Raw genomic sequence first — 17,567 nt, forward strand, 5'->3', positions numbered from 1 at the left:
TCTAAAATTTCAATCATAGATGCATTTCCACTCATACAATCTAAAAAAAATCCAGAAATCACATTGTATGATTTTTAAAATGTATTTGTTATATATTTTTATCTACTGGGGTTCAGTTCAAGTATTTGTGCACCTGAGAATCAGCAATAATTATGACACTCAAAGAGTGAGGCTGCTTTCTCTTTCGCCCAACCCCCTCATCAGGTAAAGTAGCCTGACTTGAGCCTTTTTCGCCCATCCCCCTCCTCAGCTAACACTTATTTCTTACTTGCCTACTGCAGGTTGATAAATTCGTAGGTAGATTTGTGTATGTCTTAGTCAGTCCAAAAAAAAAAAGGTTCCTTCAATCAAAGTATATATTTACAATCAAAAACAAAAGTCACTTGAATGAAAGCAAAATGTGTTTGAATGTAAAAGTTGCCTCAAAATAAAGACAGACAAAAAAATTCTTGTGTTGGTATATTTATTTTGCTTTTGATATGTTCTTATATTTTATTAGAATCAATCACAGCTTTGAAAGCCTACTGTAGGTTGTCAAATTTGTAGGTAGATTTGTGCATGTCTTAGTCAATCAAAAAAAAAGGTTCCTTCAATCAAAGTATATATTTTCAATCGAAAACAAAAGTCACTTGAATGAAAGCAAAATGTGTTTGAATGCAAAAATTTCCTCCAAATAAAGACAAAATTTTATGAGAATCAATCACAGCTTTGAGAGCCTACTGTAGGTTGATAGATTTGTAGCTAGATTTGTTTATTTCTTGGTCAAGCCAAAAAAAGTTCTTTCAATAAAAATATATATTTTCAATCGAGAAAAAAAAAGTCACTTGAATGAAAGCTAAATGTGTTTGAATGCAAACGTAAACAAGTCAGGCTGCTGTTTCTTTACTTGCAGCCAGCCATTAGCTGTGGAAGGGACGTTGGGGGAAAATTTTCAGCCATTAGCTGTGGAAGGGGGTTGGGCGTCAGGCTACTTTCAGACACTTTTTACTTGACAATAAACTGCTAAACTTTTGAGGATATTTTGACTGTATTTTAATAATTCTAATTTATTCGGATGTATTTGTTTGGATACCCTCTACATGTTAAAAAAAAACATTTTTGAAAAGATCAGTTAACAATTTGCTGTCGATATAGATTGATATACATAGATATTCAGAAACACTACAACTAAGCACACCAAGCAACAGTGGTAACAAGAAAAGCACCTCACATGAAATGGCTGGAAAAAAAAATATGCAAGACTAGTAAATACCACTCTTGGTTCAGATACAAGCTATCATTCAGGCAACCTTTGCATTCAAACACATTTTGCTTTCATTCAAGTGACTTTTGTTTTCGATTGAAAATATATACTTTGATTGAAGGAACCTTTTTTTTGGATTGACTAAGACATACACAAATCTACCTACAAATTTATCAACCTACAGTAGGCAAGTAAGAAATAAGTGTCTGAAGTTGAATTATCAGTCCTACTTATGAAGATGGTATGTCCTGTATCGGAATTTAAACAAATACATATAAAAACAAATTTCCCATTTATTTTCAATGGCAAGTAATCAAGGTCCCTGTGATTTTTTTTTTAACCATTTATCATGACAGCCCAATGAGATTGTATACCGCTAACTCTCATTTAGGTGAATTTAAAAAAAAAATGTAAAAAATCTGACCTACGTTTTTGGGGGGAGGAATGAAAAATCAATTCAATCAGTTATCATAAACATCTTTGATGTGAAATGTTTTATATTGTATATTTGTAATAACGTGTAGAACATGAAAAGTAACATGAGTTACTTTGCTGAGTAACAAATTACTCTTACAATGAGGTAACTGAGTTACTTCTCCCAAAAAGTAATGTAGTTAGTAACTTGTAACTAATTACTTTTTGAAGTAAGATTGACAACACTGTGCAGTACATATTCCCTTCATAATAATTAGGACTATTAGGACATTCAGTCATTGTTTCAGTGTGTTCAAAGAAACCGTTCAGGGCCGCTCCCTTCCACCTTCTCTTGACACAAATTCTGTTTCTGTTTTTCTCAAAGGTTTTCACACATTTTCTCGTACTAACTTCAGACAAAATGGCCACAATTCATGCTCCATTAGATCCAGTCATTCTTAACTATATACATGATCTTGCTTTAAACTCAAATTGCAGTTCTAAAACGTTTTTTTTTTTTTTGCAAAAACAATGTACACATTTGGGCCATTTTTTTTTCTGTTTTTCTGTGTGGAGTATAGGAGAAGTAAGTTAAAAGTTTGTAAAAAGCGTAAAACTCCATAAATTAATGTAAATTAATAAATGTAGCTTGACTTGAACTGACAAAAACTATCACATGAAGTGTGCAACCGTGGTGTGTTCCCCTCCGTTTGGGCCGCATTCTAACACAATGCATGTCTAGTGGTTGCATTTACATATGAATGGTTGCTGTCTGTCGGACAACGACTTGCTAATTCAAAAGCACTTGGGTCATTTGGGCCACCTCTGGGTTTTTTAGGAAGAGAGGCCAAATCGGCCATTGCTTGGGAATATTAGGAATATTTGTCTTGGGGAAGGGCCTCTGCTGGGTTTTCTAGTGTTAATTAAGGTTAAGTAATACTTGTGAGGTATGTTCACGTGAAATAATACCGTACTTAAGGTTAGGTTACAATATCTATAATACATTACTTAACATTAAGTCACATATACAGTAGTGCATTAATAAATAGTTATTATTGTATAGTGGTACTACTAGTAAGTGACTTATTTTCAAATGAACATTGCTCTCTGAGTCCTTGGGTGCTGCTACATAACATTAATTCACATATACATTAGTGCATTAATGAATAGTTATTAATGTATACTGGTACTAGTAAGTGATTGTTATTTTAAAATGAGAAACATTGCTCTGTGAGTCCTTGGGTGCTGCTAACCTAACCTAAAGTATGGTATCATTTCATATATAATAATTAGGGCTGTCAAAATTAACGCGTTAACGCGCGGTAATTTTTTAAATTAATCACGTCAAAATATTTGATGCAATTAACGCACATGTCCCGCTCAGACAGTATTCTGCCTTTTGGTAAGTTTTCCAGCAAGGCTTTTTGTACTGTCTAACAGGGAACTCTTGTGGTCGCTTTGTGACATGGTTTGTTTTCTTGCCAGTTCAATATGGCTGCACGACGTCTCTGTTGTGCTTATATGATCCTTGGACAAGATTTGTCCCTAAGTATGGTTGTTGTAAAGAATGTACATATTATGTTAATAAGCGAAATGTTATATTTTTTGTATGAGATGCTTTTTGTTTATGTTTAGTTAACCTGTATAGCGTGCTAAGCTAACGTTGTTGCTAATGCAATGCTTGTGTACTTTTTTTTTTTGTAGTTTTATGACAGTCTAAAGAGGACAATGGTTTGAGGCCATTTTATTAATAAATCAGATGAAAAAGGAAGAAGTCTGATTATTAAGGCGTCGTTCACTAGCTGTCTAGCTTTGGAAAAAGTAGACGCTTCGGAGTGAGGACAGCATAGACAGATTTAAATGACAGTAGAGTGAAATGCCCACTACAGTCCTTATGTACCGTATGTTGAATGTATATATCCATCTTGTGTCTTATCTTTCCATTCCAACAATTTATTTTACAGAATATATATATAATTCACAGAAAAATATGGCATATTTTATAGATGGTTTGAATTGCGATTAATTGCGATTAATTAATTTTAAAGCTGTAATTAACTCGATTAAAATTTTTTAATCGTTTGACAGCCCTAATAATAATATAAGTAATATAAGTGTTACTTAACCTTAATTAACCATTACTGAATGTTTTTTGGACCCTTATTGTAAAGTGTAGCACGTTTCCCTTAACTAAGAAATTATAAATGCTCAAGTCCCCCCCTCCACCTTAACCTTTATTAACCATTACTGAATGCTTTTTGGACCCTTATTGTAAAGTGTAGCACATGTGTGCCTTAAATAAGAAATTATAAATGCTTAAGTTTACAAACCCTAACCTAAACCCTAACCCTATATAGGCCTTTTTTTTTTTTTTTTTTTTTTTTTAATTTTACCAAACCATTAGTTACTGTCTGATTATGCATTAACTAATGCATTAACTAATGCATTAACTCATGTTAATTAATACTAGGGCTGTCAAACGATTTACATTTTTAATCGAGTTAATTACAGCTTAAAAATTAATAGTAATTAATTGCAATTCAAACCATCTATAAAATATGTCATATTTTTCTGTAAATTATTGTTGGAATGGAAAGATAAGACACAAGACATATATACATTCAACATACGGTACATAAGTACTGTATTAGTTTATTATAACAATAAATCAACAAGATGGCTTTAACATTATTAACATTCTCTTAAAGCAATCCATGGATAGAAAGACTTGTAGTTCTTAAAAGAAATGTTAGAACAAGTTATAGAAATTTTATATTAAAACCCCTCTTAATGTTTTCATTAAAATTTGTAAAATTTTCAATCAAAAAATAAACTAATAGCTCGCCATTGTTGATGTCAATAATTACACTATGCTCACTCATGGTGCTGAAAGGCATAAAATCAGTTGGACCCAAGCGCCAGCAGAGGGCGCCAAACACCAAAAAACAAGTAACAAGCGGACATTACACTCTGCTGTCATTTTAATCTGTTTGAGCGGGACATGTGCGTTAATTGCATCAAATATTTTAACGTGATTAATTTAAAAAAATAATTACCGTCCGTTAACGCGATAATTTTGACAGCCCAAATTAATACATTAATAAATCTTAGATATGCAATTATATTAATTATTGTAATGTTACTTAAACATTAATTATTGTCTAAAAATGCATTAACTAATGTTAATGAAGGGACTCTTATTGTAAAGTGTTACCCAACTATTTTATAAAGGTTGAAAAGTAACCTAGTGTTGTTTTAAACTTGTATTTAGATAAATAAAAAACATATACTATATATACACACATACACAGTATAACTATAATTCAGGCCTAGTGATCGCATATGTAGACATCACATTTTAGTTCATGTACGCCACATTTATATACCAAATGGTAATGTTGTTTAATATATAACCCAAAATATAGCATCCTATGTGGACGGCAGTTTTTTTTTTCTTTTTTAAATTACCAAAAATAATCACTAGCCCTGTAAGGGGTTCAGATTCGTCACGCTAGAACATAAGGTGATGGCCGTGAATGAATGGATCAACTGATCAACCCTTTACGATGTGTTGCCTTGCAGAGGGTTAACGGTTTCTTCAGTGTTGAATTCATAAATGTATAACTGTATATGATATACATACAGTATATCTGTAGTTGTGAATGTGAAAAGCAGCAGGACTAGTTGTACTACGGTATCATATATGACAAGCTTTCATGTATCAACAGTGATAAACTAACAGCTTTGTATTGTACAGCAAAACCAACAGTTCTCCAATAGTTTTTGACATCGACATGGATTAGTCAGACTTTGAGTGTCAGGTATGAATAGTCTTCCTTCATTCTTGTACTTTATTTTATTGTTTTTAAAATATTATGTTGCAAGCAACAATGTTATGACACGGCGGTCCTCGGAGTGCAATTATTACTGTGGTTTGGTGCGCCGGCAGCAATAATAAAATGACAAAGAGCCTTTCACGGGCTCCTCTGCTAGGAATTGATGTATTCCCTGGTTATTTCCCGTATGAATGACAATCCAAATTCACTCAAGTGCCCTTGCCAAACTACCTGTCACACAGCAGACTGCCAGTTTATCTACCGAAAGCCGACTAGATGAAAGGTGTAGCGTGGCGCGACCTTCAAAAGTCATTTGTTACCTTCGGTGGTTAACAAACCGCACAATGTGGCCAAGACTCTCCAACTGACTTGTGAAGGATGGCGCTTTCCATCAATGAGGACAATGTTAGTAGGAACCAAAATCATTTAAATGTGTACTGATCTGTCTCATTCGAGTCCTATACAGAAAAAGTTGTAAATTTTACTTCCATTCAGACACGCATACATAAAAAAAACCAAAAAAAACATCTAACCACATCTACAATGTGACCTAATTTTGGGATTATAAATCACACCTGACTACAAGCTGTATCCACTAAGTTTTACAAGAAAACTATTTGGTCATATTACAGCCCCCACTGGACTACAGACCACATGTGTCCACTTAGTTTTATGGGATATTTACACCAAAATACATCCAGATTATTAGACTAGGTCACCAGATCAGGGAATAGAACCCACAACCTTTGGGTTGGATAACGACTACTCTACCACTGAGCTACTCTGCCCCATAAAGCTCTTACAAAAAGAAAAAAAGACAAATCAAACACTGTCACTGTCTCTAACGCTAGGTTCAGACCGCAGGTCTTAATGCATAAATCAGATTTTTTGTGTTTTCAGAGAACCCAAATGCAGGGGAAAAAAGGCAGGAAGGTAATGCAGGGTGGCAGTGATCTCAAAATGGTTTTAGTTAAAAAAAAAAAAAAGAAAAAAAAAACTGAAGGACAGTCCAAACTAGAGCTGAAACGAGTACTCGAGCAACTCGAGTAACTCGAGTTTAAAAACTGATCCGAGTAATTTTATTCACCTCGAGTAATCGTTTATTTTGACAGCTCTAAGCATCACGTTTTGCTCGGACTACTTTTAATGCGGGACAACGCGCTGTCACGTGCGGAAAGGAAAAAAAAAAAAAAAAACTTACTGAAGCCGACAGCCGCCACAAACGACGCCGACGTTGCTAAATACTAGCCCGCACGATGCTACGTTGGTACAGGTAGCGTCTAATGCGTCTCATAGAGATCACATGTATGTTGAACTAGATGCGCAATGACAGACTCAGCCGCGTCTGGACAGCGTTAGTAAACAGCCGCCATCTTAAAGCAGTAGAGCGCTAAGCGCTAATAAAGTAGTGCTAAGCGCTAATAAATAAGATTAACGTTACTGTCGCTACTAGCTCACGTAACGTTAGCCCTGCGGAGGGCTAGGTTTCTATTAATTATGACCACTGTCGATGCGTGGCTAAGGTGTCTTACATACAGGCTTTAACATAACATAGCATTGTGGAGTGATGAGGGTGTAAAATAAAAACTTAATCATGCTAACTATCAATTTTAGCTCAGTTGTCATTGCTGGATAAAACACCAAGTAGCACTGGTCCCTAATGTGCTCCAATACAGCCTGTATCATACATTTATTTTGAACACTGCAAAAACTCAAAATCCTATCAGGACTTACAGTTTAGACTAACTTAAAACTTAACTAGAACTTTAAAATGGCTTGACACAAAGAGAAATTCAATTGAAACACGTGGGAAAAAAGTTTTAAGTGAATTGTGGTATCAAGCGTAACGGCATTTTTAGGTATGAGATATATATATATATATACATATATGTATATATATATTTTTTAATAAGATCTAAAAGTTTTTTGAGTGAAAGCAGTGAATTAGTCTTTTTTTTTTTAAATTCTAGTTACATCTGAGATGCAATTGTTGGCTGTTTTCAACAATATACATCGAAAATAAAGACATTGATTGACTGAAAATGGTGCAAAATTAGATGAAATGTCTTGTTTTCTCATGTATATTTATAATTGCTCTTCACCTAAAAATATATTTGTTTTATCCGATTACTCGATAGAATTTTCAGTCGATTACTCGATTACTAAAATATTCGATAGCTGCAGCCCTAGTCCAAACCCAAGAAAAACTAAAGACTGGCAAGCAAAACTTACTTAAACGCACGGGAACTAGGGCTGGGATGGAGCTACAGACACTGGGATAGACACATGGATTGACAATGACCCAACAAGAAGTGAACACAAACTAGGAGCTTAAATACACAGACAAGGGGTAACGAGACAATGAAGCACAGGTGAGTGAAACAAGAGGGAGTGGATTGGTCAAGACAAAAGGAGGAGTCAACAACAGGTGAAATCAATGGGTAATCACATGGACAAGAAACACTAGGGCAAAATCCTAATAAAACTCAGCACAAGGCATGACAAAGGCTCAGTGATGGCAAACTGAAGCATCATGAAGCAATGAGGCTTTCCATCAAACTGGTTCGCTCCTGGGCCGAAGCATCATGAGGCTTCATTTGTTCTATTGCGCCATCATGTGGAAAATAAAGGTCATGGCAGGCAGAGTGATTAAAATGATACCATGGATTTGATGGGGTCAAAAGGGCAGGGAGTTGTGGTGTGAATGAATGTGCGTGTGTTACTTGAAAGTAGAGCCTAGATCGGGCCTAAAAAATCCAGCCCGACCCGACCCGGCCCGCGTGTATTTAAGCCCGAGCCCGAGCAATTAACTTAACTGGCATGCCCGAGCCCGAAAAAAAGCCGAAATTTTATTTTTTTATTTATGAGGACCCAGAAGGAGAAAATGCGGGGATGCAATGCGTCAGTCAGACCTGGACAGAGCACTGCTTGGAAAATGGTTGTGTTTTGTGTGATCACATTTGTGACGACGCCTATGTGCATAATGATAACAAATTAAAGCCTGTCTTTTGTAACAAATTCTCCCAGTTAAACAAGACTGTAAAATTCATATTCAATAAACATTTATATCTTTTATAATGTGTGTCTGTTCTATCAGGTGGATAGTTCATGCTTCATTTCCATGGCAAAATGCAGCAAGAGACATTTATTTCAATTCCTTCGAGTTGCCAGAAAAAAACCCGCAATTTTTCATAATGTTTAAATAGTCTACATACTTTTATGATCATTTTAAATGCATGTACACAACGAAATAATGCTGGATAGGTTTGGTAAATATATTTCTGTGTGGGATATTGTGCTCTCATGGACACACCTCTCTGACAAGGAGAGGAACAGCAGCATATACAAAAATAAACTAAAATACTTTTAAATGACATTATTTTAATGATTCTGATCAGAACACACAAAAGAACAACCTGCCTTGGGGAACACTGAAACAAAATAAGAACATTTTAAGGAACACCACGAACTTCACGATGTCCACCTTTGCACGAAGAGGTGCGGCCCTTGAAACAAATGATAATAATGATGTTTGACAAATATCATATCCATATCGAAATTCGAAAAGGAAAGGATGCAGAGTTGCAGACTCGCGGAAAGCCCCAGAGCGTTCATGTGCGCAAACAATGCACTGGCTCTCCTGCGGCTCATGACAGCGCCCTTTCTCCGTTCTATACAATTTATTTATTTTATAACAAGTATTCCTTAGTTTAACATCCATATACAATAAATGTACAGTAGCCTATATTTATTTTTAAAAAGTTAGCGAGAGAAGAAGTCCGGCCCGACCCGACCCGAACGTAAATGATTGACATTTTGGGCCCGACCCGAGCTCAAGATCTAGGCTCGACTTGAAAGAATGATTGCTTTATTTTAGACATTGACATACAGTATAAACAAGGAACAAGACACACCTTTCATTCATTTTTATTGAGGAAAACTAGCATTTCCAAAGTTTTTGGCTGTAAACGGTTTCGTTTTTTTTTTAGATAGGATTTCTTTTGAAAATAGTCTTTCGCAAGGGATGGATGAGGCCAGCCAGGGTACAATGCCTCAACATAGATGAAGTGTTCTCTTGGTATACCAAAGTTCTTAAGAACAATGTTTACACTTCACCTTTTGAAAAATCAGCAAGTAGAAGAAAGACATTAAAACGAGGGATACACTGTGTTGTCCCAATAATTTACAATATATATTCAAACTGGTTATTATTATTTGAACCTAGGAGAGAACTGCCCCAAATGATCCCAGACAGGGGATGTTCTCTTCTTTTTCGTTGTGGACGGTGCGTCCATTGGAAAATGAATCCGATTGAATTGAGGTTTAAAGATGTGAGTTGGGTGTGTCAGTGTCACCTGTCAGCTCTTTGTCGTCTCGGTGCGCCATGTTATTTCGAATCACCCGCGAAACCATGTGTTGGCGATGACGTAGGAAGCCCGTCTTGTGAGGCTTCGGACGTAGCAACGTGCCTTCCGAGGCTTCGGGCGTGGCCACAAGCATGATCAACACATGCCTCGATGCGCGCTTTGCAGATTTTTTTTCCGGTTTACTCGGCACACGCATCGGCGCCTCGGCACAGTAGGGCACATCACTACAAAGGCTACGTTCACACTACAGGTCTTAATGCACGAATCCGATTTTTTGTCATATTTGTTTTTTTGGCGTGCCCGTTCAGACTGCCTTTGTCCATTGAGACCATTCAAGTATCACGCATGTGCACTAATTCGCAGTCTGACAAGCGCTGAGCAAGACGACCCGCATGCGCAGACGCATCAAAACATGCCACACATGCTGGCTGTCATCCGTCATTCCAGGGATATCATATTTTGCTTTTTAAAAAGAGGACACAAATAACAGATTAATAATCTTATATTTAAAGTCGGGCTGTCAAACGATTAAAATTTTTAATCGAGTTAATTACAGCTTAAAAATTAATTAATCGTAATTAATCGCAATTAATCGCAATTCAAACCATCTATAAAATATGCCATATTTTTCTGTAAATTATTGTTGGAATGGAAAGATAAGACAAGATGGATATATACATTCAACATACGGTACATAAGGACTGTATTTGTTTATTATAACAATAAATCAACAAGATGGCATTAACATTATTAACATTCTGTTATAGTGATCCATGGATAGAAAGACTTGTAGCTCTTAAAAGATTAATATTAGTACAAGTTATAGAAATGTTATATTTAAACGCCTCTTAATGTTTTCGTTTTAAAAAAATTTGTAAAATTTTCAATCAAAAAATAAACTAGTAGCCCTATTCTGTCCTCAATGTGTGTGAGTACACAAATTGACAGATAGCGAACATAAGTTCCAAAAAAAAAAATCAGACGGTGTGGCAAAGTTGCATGGGCTTTACTGAAGTCATCTCTTTTTGACAGGAGCACGTTTCTTGTATTTTTGTAAAACTGAAAATAACAAGGCAATGTGTCCATAACTTGCATAAACCACAAAATAACATAAAATGTACACACACGTGTCCATTTGAGCAGTAGCACTAGCCAATTAGCTCACAAGCATCTAACAATGTAACTGCATTTCACTATATATGTGAACAAATTCAAATACACATCATCAATAACTATCTAATGCTCATGAATATAAACAAAGGAGGAATATAACTCACAAGCGATGCATGTATTAGACACAAACAGTGTGATGGGGCTATGAGAACTGGCACTGAATACTGGATGCGGACGTTAGCTGGTCTGAATAGCACTGTCTATTAGTGTGAGTTCGCATCGACATATAATCACGTCAGAAAAGCGCGCCGAAACCCAAATAATCAGCTGCACTGAATCGCCAGCAGAGGGTGACATTACGCCACATAACATATGCAAGTCACACCCAAGTGCCAGCAGAGGGCGGAAAAACTCCATAAAACACAATTAACAAGTTGGCCTTTCACTGTACTGACATTTAAATCTGTCTGAGCGGGCCTAGTGCGTTAATTGCGTGAAATATTTTAACGTGATTAATTTAAAAAATTAATTAACGCCCGTTAACGCGATAATTTTGACAGCCCTAATTTAAAGTTTAAATGGATTGACAGAACGCATGAATGCACTGTGCAGTTTGCTCCGACTCAGCCATGTATTACTGAAATATTGCTTATTTGGCGCTGAGAGAATAAACAAGCATTATTGTGCTTGTCCTTTTTCTTCATTTAATTTTTTTATAACTGGTCAAGCCCATCTTCTGTGTAAAAGTCCATTTCAAGCTAGGCGCTAACGCTAATGCACAGCTATTGCAACCTAAAACCACTTTGTTTTGTGAAGGCCGCCATGTTGGATTTTGTAAAAAAAATAATAAGTTGCTATTTTGGGCAAAAACTTATTTGTTAAATATTGTTATTGATCCCGAAAATATAGGTGATTATCTCTGCATTTGGTGTTTTCTGTGCATCTAGCCTAAAATCTGAGAATTTTATAGCCATTTTAAGTTTTGTTATACTTATATATAAAAAATAGTTAATCAGGATTTTATTATGGAAAGATTGAATTCTTTGTTGCTGCTGCTCATGGAAACTCATATATGCCTAAGGGAAGTGTGTGTTTTGGTTTTAGGTCGCTAGTGGTTTTGAAAATATTTGAATTTTAAGTTTTTGAAAATAGGTCCCCTACGGATCAGCCTCCAACCCCATGCCCCGTCAACTGATTGTGAAGTCTATGCTTGAACCCTCCCTCCTATATACTATCAAATGACAAAATATGTCAATACAAAAAAGTTAAAAAAAAAAAAAAAAAAAAAAAAATCTAATGGACAATTCGAAACATCTTTGGCTGCCACACCTAATTTCTCCCAGTCAAAATAAATTTGATGTCTATTGCTGTTAACTAAAAAAAAACAAAAAAAAAAAAAAAAAAAAAAAAAACATAACACTGAATACTGCACATACACATGATTTGGAATTGAATGAGTTGATATAACAGGCAAAAAAATGTAGACAGTATATCTCTCCACCTATTCTCTTAAATTACTATCCAAACAATCATGGATCTGAACCAAAGCGTAATGGGTTCCTCCACAAGTGGGAGGTCTGACTTATTTCCATGGGAGAAGTTCAAAGTTCTAGTGTTCAGACCATCAGTATCTGGTTCCATTAGCAGGCGGGCAGGTGTCATTAGGCTCTTTGCTGAATACATTTCACAACATTCCTCTTCTGACACGCTCCTGCACATTCCCTGTCCAATTTTCGTGCAGCGATTGGCCAATTTTGTCAGGATGAATGTCCATCCAAACGTCCTTGGCAAGGGTCAATAAGCGTCAGTGAGAAAGCATGAATAATGTATGCGACGGTTATATACAGTCTATATGAAGTAATGAGAATAGATTCCCGCAGGTGGATCTCGCTGCTTCTGAGCGACGAGGACTGAACCTTCTCGTGCGGACCATTACTCACTGATGAAGTTGAACTCTCGGGAATTACTTCTTCCAAATAAGATCGCTGAGGAAGTTTGCGCCAAAATCACTGAACCGATGCTCACAAATATTAGAGGAAGTGTGGAGTTTGCCCTCAAGAAATAATTGATGCCGATTTGAATGGGTAATGTTCAGCTTTGGTGGATGTCTCCTGATATAGTCTCATTCTAGTTAATACAGTAGAAGTAATTGTGAGGAACTATGTTAAAGAGGTACACAAATCTAGGCAAATGTAATAGCTGAAAAGTCCAATAAACTTTTATTACACCTTCAAAGAAACAATCAAAATCTTTACGATGGCTTGTAATGTTTCCTGTGGAGGTAAAACAGAACCTGCATGCCATGTTGGTGTTGTTAGAATATAAATAATATTAAACAGAATCCCCACCACTGAGTGTGCTGGCCTACTGGTTTCTCAATTCTCACTTGCTACATTAGTTTCAACATAATTGATAATTTCAGGCATAGCTTATTAAGATTTTTTTTAATGCCTACCAGATTTAAGGTTAAATAACTCTGGCTTCGTTGGTGAATTTTCACCAGAAACGTCAAGTGTAATACAATATAGATTGCGGTTTTAATCCAAAATGGCTCCTTATATTTTTAGGGGGATGGCGCTGGTTTATTGAGATTTTTGTGAGGGTCTACTCAGACGTGTGTAGAGTAGCCAAATATTTTACTCAAGTAAGAGTAGCGTTATTTCAAAATAATAATATTCAAGTAAAAGTAGTCATCCCAAAAATGTACTGAAGTACAAGTAAAAAAAAAAAGTATTCAGTGAACAGAATACACAAGTAATAAGTAATTACTTGCAATGTCCGATTTTATTTTATTTAATCAAAGTTGTTTTTTTTCACAGCACAATGTCATCTATATCAGTTTTTCTCAAATAGTGGGGCGCCCCCCCCCCCCCCCCCCCCCCCCGGGGGGGTGCAGAGCGATGGCAGGGGTGGCCCATGTGACCTTGGGGAACATACTTTTTTTGCTGTACTAGAATAAAGTGTAATCTAAATCCACTCTGGGTTGCAGTGGCCCGCTCATTTTCAGAGTGTGCGCAGTATTTTTTAACCAAACAAGAGCACACAGCAAAGAGCACTGGAGATATGAAGAGCTAAGACGAGGAAATATGACAAAGCGTATGTAGCGTTTCGCTTTGACTTTTATTTCAGTGGGAGACGAGGAAAGCGCAGTCTGTGTCTAAAAATGTTTAAAACGGACAGCAGGAAGCCAAACCAATTAAGACATCACTTAAAACTAATATGTTCCCAAAAACATATATATACGGTCTATTTTTTAATGTTTCAGTGCCCCAAAGACTTATTTATACGTCTTTTACGTTTTTTTTTTTTTTACCAAAAAAGACATCTCTGGGTCGTGATTCAATTTAGCTCCAAAGCACAAAGCTGAAAATCCATTTTAAAGCAATAAAACTGGCCACTGGAGGGGAGTAGCGCATTTGGTAAGACCTGCAACCTGATTCAACGGCAACGAACGGCCAAGCCGCACGGCCGGGCCCGGCGGAAGACGACCGAATGAATGCCAGGCGGCGGACGACCGACCATAAAGACCGGTAGGATGCCCGGGATCCTAGGCACTGGACGACCGAGCAGAACGACCAGGACCGCTAGTGCAGCGGACGATGTCTTTGAGTCCGTGCTGCTCGTGGGTAGAGCCCGCAGAACTATAAAAAAAAAAATCATCTTTATGAGACAACCGGCTGTCGCAGCCAGAACAGCATCATCTTTCAGTTAGTTATGTGTAAATAAATTGTTACTTTGCTATCAAAAGCTCTATTTGTCTTGTTGTTCATCTTATTTTGTAAAAGGAAAACATTATTCAGATGTTCGGGATGTAGACCTCAATGATGTGACAGAGAATGTGGAAAAAAAAACAGAAAATCACATTGGTTGATTTTTAAAGAATTTATTTACAAATTAGAGTAGAAAATAAGTATTTGGTCACCTACAAATAAGCAAGATTTCTGGCTGTCAAAGAGGTCTAACTTCTTCTAACGAGGTCTAATGAGGCTCCACTCATTACATGTATTAATGGCACCTGTTTTAACTCTTATCGGTATAAAAGACACCTGTCCACATTCTCAGTCAGTCACACTCCAAACTACACTATGGCCAAGACAAAAGAAGTGTCGAAGGACACCAGACACAAAATTGTAGACTTGCACCAGGCCGGGAAGACTGAATCTGCAATAGGTAAGACGCTTTGTGTAAAGAAATCAACTGTGGGAGCAATTATTAGTAAATGGAAGACATACAAGACCACTGATAATCTCCCTCGATCTGGGCCTCCATGCAAGATCTCACCCTGTGGAGTCAAAATTATAACAAGAATGGTGAGCAAAAATCCCAGAACCACACTTGAGGGACCTAGTGAACGACCTACAGAGAGCTGGGACCACAGTAACATAGGCTACTATCAGTAACACAATGCGCCGCCAGGGACTCAAATCCTGCACAGCCAGACATGTCCCCCTGCTGAAGAAAGTACACATCCAGGCCCGTCTGCGGTTCGCTAGATAGCATTTGGATAATCCAGAAGAGGACTGGGAGAATGTGTTATGGTCAGATGAAACCAAAATAAAACTTTTTGGTAAAAACACTGGTTCTCTTGTTTGGAAGAAAAAGAATACTGAATTGAACCATACCCACTGTGAAGCATGGGGGGTGGAAATCATGCTTTGAGGCTGTTTTTCTGCAAAGGGACCAGGACGACTGATCTGTGTAAAGGAAAGAATGAATGGGGCCATGTATCGAGAAATTTTGAGTGAAAATCTCCTTCCATCAGCAAGGGCATTGAAGATGGGACGTGGCTGGGTCTTTCAGCATGACAATGATCCTAAACACACAGCCAGGGCAACAAAGGAGTGGCTTCGTAAGAAGAATTTCAAGGTCCTGGAGTGGCCTAGCCAGTCTCCAGATCTCAACCCCATAGAAAATCTGTGAAGGGAGTTGAAAGTCCGTGTTGCCCAATGACAGCCCCAAAACATCACCGCTCTAGAGGAGATCTGAATGGAGGAATGGGCCAAGATACCAGCAACAGTGTGTAAAAAGCTTGTGAAGAGTTACAGCAAATGTTCGGCCTCCGTTATTGCCAACAAAGGGTACATAACAACGTATTGACAAGAACTTTTGATATTGACCAAATTCTTATTTTCCACCATGATTTGCAAATAAATTCTTTAAAAATCAAACAATGTGATTTTCTGTTTCTTTTTTCCACATTCTGTCTCTCATGGTTGAGGTTTACCCATGTTGACAATTACAGGCCTCTCTAATATTTTCAAGTGGGAGAACTTGCACAGTTAGTGGTTGACTAAATACTTATTTGCCCCACTGTAAGTAGAATGAAGGGGAAAAAATAACGACTCTAGTGTAGCCAAAAGTAGCGGAGTCAGAGCAGCCTTCTTCACAAATCTACTCAGGTAAAAGTTAAAAATATGGCGTAGTAAAACTTCTCTTACAAGTACATTTTTCTCCAAAGGTTACTCAAGTAGTAACGCACTTCTGGGTCTACTCATGACAAACATAGCTACCAGAGTTCAAGTAAACTGATGACTAAATGGAATCATGTTCTTGGTGTTTGCTATTAACGGATAGCTAAGTGAACAACGAGGGATCAGAGCTCAGTAGAGCAGGGCAAAGAACCTCCGCCCACATCCCCCAACCACCTTGTATTCCACTCTAATCATGCTAATTGCTAATAAGAATTACCACTCTTATACATTACCCACTGTCCCTCTGGAAACGGTCCATTAGAGTGAACACGCTACAACAAATAGCGAAGAGATAATGCTCAAGAGGAAGATCCATCACCCAATGTGCAGTTATGTATGTCACAGAGTTGTATTTCAGGCCATAGCTGACAAATCCAGATGTTTATGCATATTCATGAAGGACGGCAATCGTCGGTTTTATGGTGCCTGTTTAAAAGGATATTAGTCAGGAAAGCAGGACGCTCCAATTGACAATCTGATAGCTTTTGTAGAGCAAAGAAGTGTTGCTTCAGATGCAAAATTGATGTAATATTGTAAAGACATGAAAGAATCGGAAAGCGCATAAAAGTGTAGCTCTACAATTATGAGGTACAGCTACAACAGTGCAGGACTTAAAGTTGCCATAAAATTTTAAATACCCCAAGGCCTTCCAAATTTCAAGAAACATAAAATCACCAAGCATGAAAAATGAGGTGTCAAATTTGCTAAAATTTGTTCAACCATTGTCATCTCTCGTATGCTGTGTGTGGCTTTTGAAGATGTTGAAACCAAGCCCCGTTCAAACTAGCCTTGCAAACAAGATGGTACTGCATGATTTGTTGATTAAACACACAGTACCGTCTTGACAACATTAAATGTCTAACAACTTTGCAGCCATCTGATGATTAAGGTGTGAGCTGCAGACGTGACCAGGAACAACTTTCTGGTTGTACACAATCTCTTAAGTGCAAAGAGTTTCTTGTAGCTAGTTAAATTCTGAAGTTTTTTATTTTTTTCAAATGCACTGAATTATTTCGTAAAAAGAAGAGAAAATATCATAAAAAGCTTTTTTTTTTTTTTTTTTTTTTTTTTTTGACAGGAAAGGATGTTTTTGCTCTTCTGTGAAGCAATGTGTCATACTGTC

At 37.0% G+C, this 17,567-nt stretch overlaps 1 protein-coding gene across 5 annotated transcripts in view; it reads right to left on the bottom strand.

Moving 5' to 3' along the window:
• ntrk3b (neurotrophic tyrosine kinase, receptor, type 3b) overlaps positions 1–17,567 on the bottom strand; it is a 663,222-nt gene that overhangs the window by 318,067 nt on the left and 327,588 nt on the right. Inside the window, exon 1 of one of the 5 annotated variants that reach the window (XM_057850098.1) lies at positions 7,726–7,814. The exons of the other annotated variants lie outside the window; for them this stretch is intronic. The gene's annotated coding sequence lies outside the window, so the exon portion shown is untranslated. Of the gene's footprint in view, positions 1–7,725; positions 7,815–17,567 lie in introns of those variants that run through there. 5 annotated transcript variants of the gene reach the window in all.

The sequence above is a fragment of the Corythoichthys intestinalis genome, chromosome 1 (assembly GCF_030265065.1).
Source record: "Corythoichthys intestinalis isolate RoL2023-P3 chromosome 1, ASM3026506v1, whole genome shotgun sequence".
Taxonomy (NCBI): domain Eukaryota; kingdom Metazoa; phylum Chordata; class Actinopteri; order Syngnathiformes; family Syngnathidae; genus Corythoichthys; species Corythoichthys intestinalis.